The following is an 11,770-nucleotide window of genomic DNA, read 5'->3' on the forward strand; positions in this document are numbered from 1 at the left end:
GAGGAACTTGGAGGTGCGATCATCGAGTGTTAGGACTGGAGGAACGTGGAGGCATGATCATTGGGTGTTAGTACTGCAGGAACGTGGAGGTGTGATCATTGGGTGTTATTACTGGAGCAACGTGGAGGTGTGATCATTGGGTGTTAGTACGGGAGGAACGTGGAGGTGTGATGATCGAGTGTTAGTACTGGAGGAACGTGGAGGTGTGATCATTGAGTATTAGTACTGGAGGAACTTGGAGATGTGATCATTGGGTGTTAGTACTGGAGGAACGTGGAGGTTTGATCATCGAGTGTTAGTACTGGAGGAATGTGGAGGTGTTATCATTGGGTGTTAGTACTGGAGGAACTTGGAGGTATGATCATTGGATGTTAGTACTGGAGGAACGTGGAGGTGTGATCATTGGATGTTAGTACTGCAGGAAAGGCGAGGTGTTATCATTGGGTGTTAGTACTGGAGGAACGTGGAGGTGTGATCATCGGTTGTTATACTGCAGGAACGTGGAGTTGTGATCATTGGAAGTTAGTACTGGAGGAACATGGAGGTGTGATCATTAAGTGTTAGTACTGCAGGAACGTGGGGTGTGATCATTGGGTGTTAGTACTGGAGGAACATGGAGGTGTGATCATCGAGTGTTGGTACTGGATGAATTTGGAGGTGTGATCATCGAGTGTTAGTACTGGAGGAATGTGGAGGTGTGATCATTGGGTGTTAATGCTGGAGGAACGTGGAGGTGTGATCATTGGGTGTTAATGCTGGAGGAACATGGAGGTGTGATCATTGGGTGTTAGTACTGGAGGAACGTGGAGGTGTGATCATTAGGTGTTAGTACTGGAGGAACGTGCAGGTGTGATGATCGAGTGGTAGTACTGGAGGAACGTGGAGGTGTGATCATTGGGTATTAGTACTGGAGGAACGTGGAGGTGTGATCCTCGAGTGTTTGTGGAGAAACGTGGAGGTGTGATCATCGAGCGTTAGTACTGGAGAAACGTGGAGGTGTGAGCATTGGGTGTTAGTACTGGAGGAACTTGGAGGTGTGATCATTGGGTGTTAGTACTTGAGGAACGTGGAGGTGTGATCATTGGCTGTTAAGTAGTGGAGGAACGTGGTGGTGTGATATTCGAGTGTGAGTGGAGAAACGTGGAGGTGTGATCATTGGGTGTTAGTACTGGAGGAATGTGGAGGTGTCATCATCGAGTGTTAATGGAGAAACGTGGAGGTGTGATCATCGAGCGTTAGCACTGGAGAAACATGGAGGTGTGATCATTCGGTGTTAGTACTGGAGGAACGTGGAAGTGTGATCATTGCGTGTTAGTACTGGTGGAACGTGGAGGTGTGATCATTGGGTGTTATTACTGGAGGAACGTGGAGGTGTGATCATTGCGTGTTAGTACTGGAGGAACTTGGAGGTGTGATATTTGAGTGTTAGTGGAGGAACTTGGAGGTGCGATCATCGAGTGTTAGTATTGGAGAAACGTGGCGGTGTGATCATTGAGTGTTAGTACTGGAGGAACGTGGAGGCATGATCATTGGGTGTTAGTACTGCAGGAACGTGGAGGTGTGATCATTGGGTGTTATTACTGGAGCAACGTGGAGGTGTGATAATTGGGTGTTAGTACGGGAGGAACGTGGAGGTGTGATGATCGAGTGTTAGTACTGGAGGAACGTGGAGGTGTGATCATTGAGTATTAGTACTGGAGGAACTTGGAGATGTGATCATTGGGTGTTAGTACTGGAGGAACGTGGAGGTGTGATCATTGGGTGTTAATGCTGGAGGAACATGGAGGTGTGATCATTGGGTGTTAGTACTGGAGGAACATGGAGGTGTGATCATTGGCTGTTAGTACTGGAGGAACGTGGAGGTGTGATCATTGGCTGTTAGTGCTGGAGGAACGTGGAGGTGTGATCATTGTGTGTTAGTACTGGAGGAACGTGGAGGTGTGATCATTGGGTGTTAGTACTGGAGGAACGTGGAGGTGTGCTCATTGGGTGTTATTACTGGAGGAACGTGGAGGTGTGATCATTGGGTGTTAGTACTGGAGGAACGTGGAGGTGTGATGATCGAGTGTTGGTACTGGAGGAAAGTGGAGGTGTGGTCATTGGGTATTAGTACTGGAGGAACGTGGAGTTGTGATCATTGGGTGTTAATACTGCAGGAACGTGGAGGTGTGATCATTGGCTGTTAGTACTGGAGGAACGTGGAGGTGTGATCATTGAGTGTTAGTACTGGAGTAATATGGAGGTGTGATCATTGGGTGTTATTAATGGAGGAACGTGGAGGTGTGCTCATTGGGTGTTTGTACTGGAGGAACGTGGAGGTGTGATCATTGGGTGTTATTACTGGAGGAACGTGGAGGTGTGGTCATTGGGTATTAGTACTGGAGGAACGTGGAGATCTGATCATTGGGCATTAGTACTGGAGGAACGTGGAGGTGTGATCATCGAGCGTTAGTACTGGAGGAACGTGGAGGTGTGATCATTGGGTGTTACTACTGGAGGAACTTGGAGTTGTGATCATTGGGTATTAGTACTGGAGGAACGTGGAGGTGTGATCATTGGCTGTTTGTACTGGAGGAACGTGGAGGTGTGATCATTGAGTGTTAGTACTGGAGAAACGTGGAGATGTGATCATTGGGTGTTAGTAATGGAGGAACGTGGTGTTGTGATCATTGGGTGTTACTACTAGAGGAACGTGGAGATGTGATCATTGGCTGTTAGTACTTGAGGAACGTGGAGGTGTGATAATTGTATGTTAGTACTTGAGGAACATGGAGGTGTGATCATTGAATGTTAGTACTGGAGCAACATGGAGGTTTGATCATTGGCTGTTATTGCTGGAGGAACGTGGAGGTGTGATCATTGGGTGTTATTACTGGAGGAACGTGGAGGTGTGATCATCGAACGTTAGTACTGGAGGAACGTGGAGTTGTGATCATTGGGTGTTAGTGCTGGAGGAACATGGAGTTGTGATGATTGGGTGTTAGTACTGGCGGAACGTGGAGGTGTGAACATTGGGTGTTAGTACTGGAGGAACGTGGAGCTGTGATCATTGGGTGTTAGTACTGGAGGGACGTGGAGTTGTGAGCATTGGGTGTTAGTACTGGAGGAACGTGGAGGCGTGATCATTGGCTGTTAGTACTGGAGGAACGTGGAGGTGTGATCATTGTGTGTTAGTACTTGAGGAACATGGAGGTGTGATCATTGAGTGTTAGTACTGGAGGAACGGGGAGGTGTGATCACCGAGTGTTAGTACTGGAGGATCGTGGAGGTGTGATCATTGGCTGTTATTACTGGAGGAACGTGGAAGTGTGATCATTGGGTGTTAGTACTGGAGGAATGTGGAGGTGTGATCATTGGGTGTTATTACTGGAGGAACGTGGAGGTGTGATCATTGGGTGTTAGGACTGGAGGAACGTGGAGGTGTGATCATTGGGTGTTATTACTGGAGGAACATGGAGGTGTGATCATTGGGTGTTAGTACTGGAGGAACGTGGAGGTGTGACCATCGAGCGTTAGTACTGGAGGATCGTGGAGTTGTGATCGTTGGGTATTAGTACTGGAGCAATGTGGAGGTGTGATCATTGGCTGTTAGTACTGGCGGAAAGTGGAGGTGTGATCATTGGGTGTTAGTACTGGAGGAACGTGGAGGTGTGATCATCGAGCATTCGTACTGGAGGAACGTGGAGTTGTGATCATTGGGTGTTAGTACTGGAGGAACGTGGAGGTGTGATCATTGGGTGTTAGTACTGGAGGAACGTGGAGCTGTGATCATCGAGTGTTAGTACTGCATGAATGTGGAGGTGTGATCATCGAGTGTTAGTACTGGAGGAACGTGGAGGTGTGATCATTGGGTGTTAGTGCTCGAGGAACATGGAGGTGTGATCATTGGATGTTAGTACTGGAGAAACGTGGAGGTGTGATCATTGGATGTTAGTGCTCGAGGAACGTGGAGGTGTGATAATTGGATGTTAGTACTGGAGAAACGTGGAGGTGTGATCATCGAGTGTTAGTACTGGATGAATGTGGAGGTGCGATCATCGAGTGTTAGTACTGGAGGAACGTGGAGGTGTGATCATTGGGTGTTAGTGCTCGAGGAACATGGAGGTGTGATCATTGGATGTTAGTACTGGAGAAACGTGGAGGTGTGATCATTGGATGTTAGTACTGGAGAAACGTGGAGGTGTGATCATTGGGTGTTAGTGCTCGAGGAACGTGGAGGTGTGATCATTGGATGTTAGCACTGGAGGAACATGAAGGTGTGATCATCGAGTGTTAGTACTGGAGGAACGTGGAGGTGTGATCATTGGGTGTTAATGCTGGAGGAACGTGGAGGTGTGATCATTGGCTGTTAGTACTGGAGGAACGTGGAGGTGTGATCATTGGATGTTAGTACTGGAGAAATGTGGAGGTGTGATCATTGGCTGTTCGTACTGGATGAACGTGGAGGTGTGATCATTGGCTGTTAGCACTGGAGGAACGTGGATGTGTGATCATTGGATGTTAGTACTGGAGAAATGTGGAGGTGTGATCATCGAGTGTTAGTACTGGAGAAATGTGGAGGTGTGATCATTGGGTGTTAGTACTGGAGGAACGTGGAGGTGTGATCATTGGCTGTTAGAACTGGAGGAACGTGGAGGTGTGATCATTGGATGTTAGTACTGGAGAAATGTGGAGGTGTGATCATTGGTTGTTAGTACTGGAGGAACGTGGAGGTGTGATCATTGGGTGTTAGTACTGGAGGAACGTGGATGTGTGATCATTGGCTGTTAGTACTGGAGGAACGTGGAGGTGTGATCATTGTGTGTTAGTACTTGAGGAACATGGAGGTGTGATCATTGAGTTTTAGTACTGGAGGAATATGGAGGTGTGATCATTGGGTGTTATTACTGGAGGAACGTGGAGGTGTGCTCATTGGGTGTTAGTACTGGAGGAACATGGAGGTGTGATCATTGGGTGTTTGATCTGGAGGAACGTGGAGGTGTGATCATTGGGTGTTAATACTGCAGGAACGTGGAGGTGTGATCATTGGCTGTTTGTACTGGAGGAACGTGGAGGTGTGATCATTGTGTGTTAGTACTGGAGGAACATGGAGGTGTGATCATTGAGTGTTAGTACTGGAGGAATATGGAGGTGTGCTCATTGGGTGTTATTACTGGAGGAACGTGGAGGTGTGATCATTGGGTGTTATTACTGGAGGAACGCGGAGGTGTGATCATTGGGTGTTAGTACTGGAGGAACGTGGAGGTGTGATCATCGAGCGTTGGTACTGGAGGAACTTGGAGGTGTGATCATTGGGTGTTACTACTGGAGGAACGTGGAGTTGTGATCATTGGGTATTAGTACTGGAGGAACGTGGAGGTGTGATCATTGGCTGTTAGTACTGGAGGAACGTGGAGGTGTGATCATTGAGTGTTGGTACTGGAGAAACGTGGAGATGTGATCATTGGGTGTTAGTAATGGAGGAACGTGGAGTTGTGATGATTGGGTGTTAGTACTGGCGGAACGTGGAGGTGTGAACATTGGGTGTTAGTACTGGAGGAACGTGGAGTTGTGATCATTGGGTGTTAGTACTGGAGGGACGTGGAGTTGTGATCATTGGGTGTTAGTACTGGTGGAATGTGGAGATGTGATCATTGGGTGTTAGTAATGGAGGAACGTGGAGTTGTGATCATTGGGTGTTACTACTAGAGGAACGTGGAGGTGTGATCGTTGGCTGTTAGTACTGGAGGAACGTGGAGGTGTGATCATTGTGTGTTAGTACTTGAAGAACATGGAGGTGTGATCATTGAGTGTTAGTACTGGAGGAACATGGAGGTTTGATCATTGGGTGTTATTACTGGAGGAACGTGGAGGTGTGATCATTGGGTGTTATTACTGGAGGAACGTGGAGGTGTGATCATTGAGTATTAGTACTGGAGAAACGTGGAGAAGTGATCATTGGGTGTTAGTAATGGAGGAACGTGGAGTTGTGATCATTGGGTGTTACTACTAGAGGAACGTGGAGGTGTGATCGTTGGCTGTTAGTACTGGAGGAAGGTGGAGGTGTGAACATTGTGTGTTAGTACTTGAAGAACATGGAGTTGTGATCATTGGGTGTTAGTGCTGGAGGAACGTGGAGTTGTGATGATTGGGTGTTAGTACTGGCGGAACGTGGAGGTGTGAACATTGGGTGTTAGTACTGGAGGAACGTGGAGTTGTGATCATTGGGTGTTAGTACTGGAGGGACGTGGAGTTGTGATCATTGGGTGTTAGTACTGGTGGAACGTGCAGGTGTGATCATTGGGTGTTAGTACTGAAGGAACATGGAGGTGTGATCATCGAGCATTAGTCCTGGAGGAACGTGGAGTTGTGATCATTGGGTGTTAGTGCTGGAGGAACGTGGAGGTGTGATCATCGAACATTAGTACTAGAGGAACGTGGAGGTGTGATCATCGAGTGTTAGTACCTGAGGAACGTGCAGTTGTGATCATTGGGTGTTAGTACTGGAAGAACGTGTTGATGTGATCATTGGGTGTTAGTACTGGAGGAACGTGAAGGTGTGATCATCGAGCATTAGTACTGGAAGAACGTGGAGGTGTGATCATTGGGCGTTAGTACTGGAGGAACGTGGAGGTGTTATCATTGTGTTTTAGTACTGGAGGAACGTGGAGGTGTGGTCATTGGGTATTAGTACTAGAGGAACGTGGAGATGTGATCATTGGGTGTTAGTACTGGAGGAACGTGGAGGTGTGATCATCGAGCGTTAGTACTGGAGGAACGTGGAGGTGTGATCATTGGGTGTTACTACTGGAGGAACGTGGAGTTGTGATCATTGGGTATTAGCACTGGAGCAACGTGGAGGTGTGATCATTGGCTGTTAGTACTGGCGGAACTTGGAGGTGTGATCATCGAGCATTCGTACTGGAGGAACGTGGAGTTGTGATCATTGGGTGTTAGTACTGGAGGAACGTGGAGGTGTGATCATTGGGTGTTAGTACTGCAGTACGTGGAGGTGTGATGATCGAGTGTTAGTACTGGAGGAACGTGGAGGTGTGATCATTGGGTATTAGTTCTGGAGGAACGTGGAGATCTGATCATTGGGTGTTAGTACTGGAGGAACGTGGAGGTGTGATCATCGAGCGTTAGTACTGGAGGAACGTGAAGGTGTGATCATTGGGTGTTACTACTGGAGGAACGTGGAGTTGTGATCATTGGGTATTAGTACTGGAGGAACGTGGAGGTGTGATCATTGGCTGTTAGTACTGGAGGAACGTGGAGGTGTGATCATTGAGTGTTTGTCCTGGAGAAACGTGGAGATGTGATCATTGGGTGTTAGTAATGGAGGAACGTGGAGTTGTGATCATTGGGTGTTACTACTAGAGGAACGTGGAGGTGTGATCATTGGCTGTTAGTACTGGAGGAACGTGGAGGTGTGATCATTGTGTGTTAGTACTTGAAGAACATGGAGGTGTGATCATTGAGTGTTAGTACTGGAGGAACATGGAGGTTTGATCATTGGGTGTTATTACTGAAGGAACGTGGAGGTGTGATCATAGGGTGTTATTACTGGAGGAACGTGGAGGTGTGATCATCGAACGTTAGTCCTGGAGGAACGTGGAGTTGTGATCATTGGGTGTTAGTGCTGGAGGAACGTGGAGTTGTGATGGTTGGGTGTTAGTACTGGCGGAACGTGGAGTTGTGATCATTGAGTGTTAGTACTGGAGGGACGTGGAGTTGTGATCATTGGGTGTTAGTACTGGTGGAACGTGCAGGTGTGATCATTGGGTGTTAGTACTGAAGGAACATGGAGGTGTGTTCATCGAGCATTAGTACTGGAGGAACGTGGAGTTGTGATCATTGGGTGTTAGTACTGGAGGAACGTGGAGGTGTGATCATCGAACATTAGTACTAGAGGAACGTGGAGGTGTGATCATCGAGTGTTAGTACCTGAGGAACATGGAGTTGTGATCATTGGGTGTTAGTACTGGAAGAACTTGTTGATGTGATCATTGGGTGTTAGTACTGGAGGAACGTGAAGGTGTGATCATCGAGCATTAGTACTGGAAGAACGTGGAGGTGTGATCATTGCGTGTTAGTACTGGAGGAACATGGAGGTGTGATATTCGGGTGTTAGTACGGAAAAACGTGGCGGTATGATCATTGAGTGTTAGTACTGGAGAAATGTGGAGGTGTGATCATTGGGTGTTAGTACTAGAGGAACGTGGAGGTGTGATCATTGGGTGTTAGTACTGGAGGAACGTGGAGGTGTGATCTTTGGGTGTTATTACTGGAGGAACGTGGAGGTGTGATCATTAGATGTTAGTACTGGCGGAACGTGGAGGTGTGATGATCGAGTGTTTGTACTGGAGGAACGTGGAGTTGTGATCATTGGGTGTTAGTACTGGAGGAACGTGGAGGTGTGATCATTGAATGTTAGTACTGGAGAAACGTGAAGGTGTGATCATTTGGTGTTAGTAATGGAGGAACGTGGAGGTGTGATCATTGGGTGTTAGTACTGGAGGAACGTGGAGGTGTGATCATTGGCTGTTAGTACTGGAGGAAGGTGGAGGTGTGATCATTGTGTGTTAGTACTTGAGGAACATGGAGGTGTGATCATTGAGTGTTAGTACTGGAGGAACATGGAGGTGTGATCATTGGGTGTTATTACTGGAGGAACGTGGAGGTGTGATCATTGGGTTTTATTACTGGAGGAACGTGGAGGTGTGATCATCGAACGTTAGTACTGGAGGAACGTGGAGTTGTGATCATTGGGTGTTACTATTGGAGGAACGTGGAGTTGTGATGATTGGGTGCTGGTACTGGCAGAACGTGGAGGTGTGAACATTGGGTGTTAGTACTGGAGGAAAGTGGAGTTGTGATCATTGGCTGTTAGTACTGGAGGAACGTGGATTTGTGATCATTGGGTGTTAGTACTGGCGGAACGTGCAGGTGTGATCATTGGGTGTTAGTACTGAAGGAACATGGAGGTGTGATCATCGAGCATTAGTACTGGAGGAACGTGGAGTTGTGATCATTGGGTGTTAATACTGGAGGAACGTGGAGGTGTCATCATCGAGTGTTAATTGAGAAACGTGGAGGTGTGATCATCGAGCGTTAGTACTGGAGAAACGTGGAGGTGTGATCATTGGGTGTTAGTACTGGAGGAACATGGAAGTGTGATCATTGGGTGTTAGTACTGGTGGAACGTGGAGGTATGATCATTGGCTGTTAGTACTGGAGGAACATGGCGGTGTGATATTCGAGTGTTAGTGGAGAAACGCGGAGGTGTGATCATTGGGTGTTAGTACTGGAGGAACGTGCAGGTGTGATCATTGGGTGTTAGTACTGAAGGAACATGGAGGTGTGATCATCGAGCATTAGTACTGGAGGAACGTGGAGTTGTGATCATTGGGTGTTAGTACTGGAGGAACGTGGAGGTGTGATCATCAAACATTAGTACTAGACGAACGTGGAGGTGTGATCATCGAGTGTTAGTACCTGAGGAACGTGCAGTTGTGATCATTGGGTGTTAGTACTGGAAGAACGTGTTGATGTGATCATTGGGTGTTAGTACTGGAGGAACGTGAAGGTGTGATCATCGAGCATTCGTACTGGAAGAACGTGGAGGTGTGATCATTGCATGTTAGTACTGGAGGAACATGGAGGTGTGATATTCGGGTGTTAGTACGGAAAAACGTGGCGGTGTGATCATTGGGTGTTAGTACTGGAGGAACGTGGAGGTGTTATCATTGTGTTTTAGTACTGGAGGAACGTGGAGGTGTGGTCATTGGGTATTAGTACTGGAGGAACGTGGAGGTGTGATCATCGGGCGTTAGTACTGGAGGAACGTGGAGGTGTGATCATTGGGTGTTACTACTGGAGGAACGTGGAGTTGTGATCATTGGGTATTAGTACTGGAGCAACGTGGAGGTGTGATCATTGGCTGTTAGTACTGGAGAAACGTGGAGGTGTGATCATTGGATGTTAGTGCTCGAGGAACATGGAGGTGTGATAATTGGATGTTAGTACTGGAGAAACGTGGAGGTGTGATCATTGGATGTTAGTACTGGAGGAACGTGGAGTTGTGAACATTGTGTGTTAGTACTTGAGGAACATGGAGGTGTGATCATTGAGTGTTAGTACTGGAGTAATATGGAGGTGTGATCATTGGGTGTTATTAATGGAGGAACGTGGAGGTGTGCTCATTGGGTGTTAGTACTGGAGGAACGTGGAGGTTTGATCATTGGGTGTTATTACTGGAGGAACGTGGAGGTGTGATCATTGGGTGTTATTACTGGAGGAACGTGGAGGTGTGATCATTGGGTGTTAGTACTGCAGTACGTGGAGGTGTGATGATCGAGTGTTAGTACTGGAGGAACGTGGAGGTGTGGTCATTGGGTATTAGTTCTGGAGGAACGTGGATATCTGATCATTGGGTGTTAGTACTCGAGGAACGTGGAGGTGTGATCATCGAGCGTTAGTACTGGAGGAACGTGGAGGTGTGATCATTGGGTGTTACTACTGGAGGAACGTGGAGTTGTGATCATTGGGTATTAGTACTGGAGGAACGTGGAGGTGTGATCATTGGCTGTTAGTACTGGAGGAACGTGGAGGTGTGATCATTGAGTGTTAGTACTGGAGAAACGTGGAGATGTGATCATTGGGTGTTAGTAATGGAGGAACGTGGAGTTGTGATCATTGGGTGTTACTACTAGAGGAACGTGGAGGTGTGATCATTGGCTGTTAGTACTGGAGGAACGTGGAGGTGTGATCATTGTGTGTTAGTACTTGAAGAACATGGAGGTGTGATCATTGAGTGTTAGTACTGGAGGAACATGGAGGTTTGATCATTGGGTGTTATTACTGAAGGAACGTGGAGGTGTGATCATTGGGTGTTATTACTGGAGGAACGTGGAGGTGTGATCATCGAACGTTAGTCCTGGAGGAACGTGGAGTTGTGATCATTGGGTGTTAGTGCTGGAGGAACGTGGAGTTGTGATGATTGGGTGTTAGTACTGGCGGAACGTGGAGTTGTGATCATTGAGTGTTAGTACTGGAGGGACGTGGAGTTGTGATCATTGGGTGTTAGTACTGGTGGAACGTGCAGGTGTGATCATTGGGTGTTAGTACTGAAGGAACATGGAGGTGTGTTCATCGAGCATTAGTACTGGAGGAACGTGGAGTTGTGATCATTGGGTGTTAGTACTGGAGGAACGTGGAGGTGTGATCATCGAACATTAGTACGAGAGGAACGTGGAGGTGTGATCATCGAGTGTTAGTACCTGAGGAACGTGGAGTTGTGATCATTGGGTGTTAGTACTGGAAGAACTTGTTGATGTGATCATTGGGTGTTAGTACTGGAGGAACGTGAAGGTGTGATCATCGAGCATTAGTACTGGAAGAACGTGGAGGTGTGATCATTGCGTGTTAGTACTGGAGGAACATGGAGGTGTGATATTCGGGTGTTAGTACGGAAAAACGTGGCGGTGTGATCATTGAGTGTTAGTACTGGAGGAACGTGGAGGCATGATCATTGAGTGTTAGTACTGGAGAAATGTGGAGGTGTGATCATTGGGTGTTAGTACTAGAGGAACGTGGAGGTGTGATCATTGGGTGTTAGTACTGGAGGAACGTGGAGGTGTGATCTTTGGGTGTTATTACTGGAGGAACGTGGAGGTGTGATCATTAGATGTTCGTACTGGCGGAACGTGGAGGTGTGATGATCGAGTGTTTGTACTGGAGGAACATGGAGGTGTGATCATTGCGTATTAGTACTGGAGGAATGTGCAGG

This window comes from Somniosus microcephalus, chromosome 6 (assembly GCF_052327205.1).
Source record: "Somniosus microcephalus isolate GS21.2 chromosome 6, FLI_Smic_1.0, whole genome shotgun sequence".
NCBI classification, from domain to species: Eukaryota; Metazoa; Chordata; class Chondrichthyes; order Squaliformes; family Somniosidae; genus Somniosus; species Somniosus microcephalus.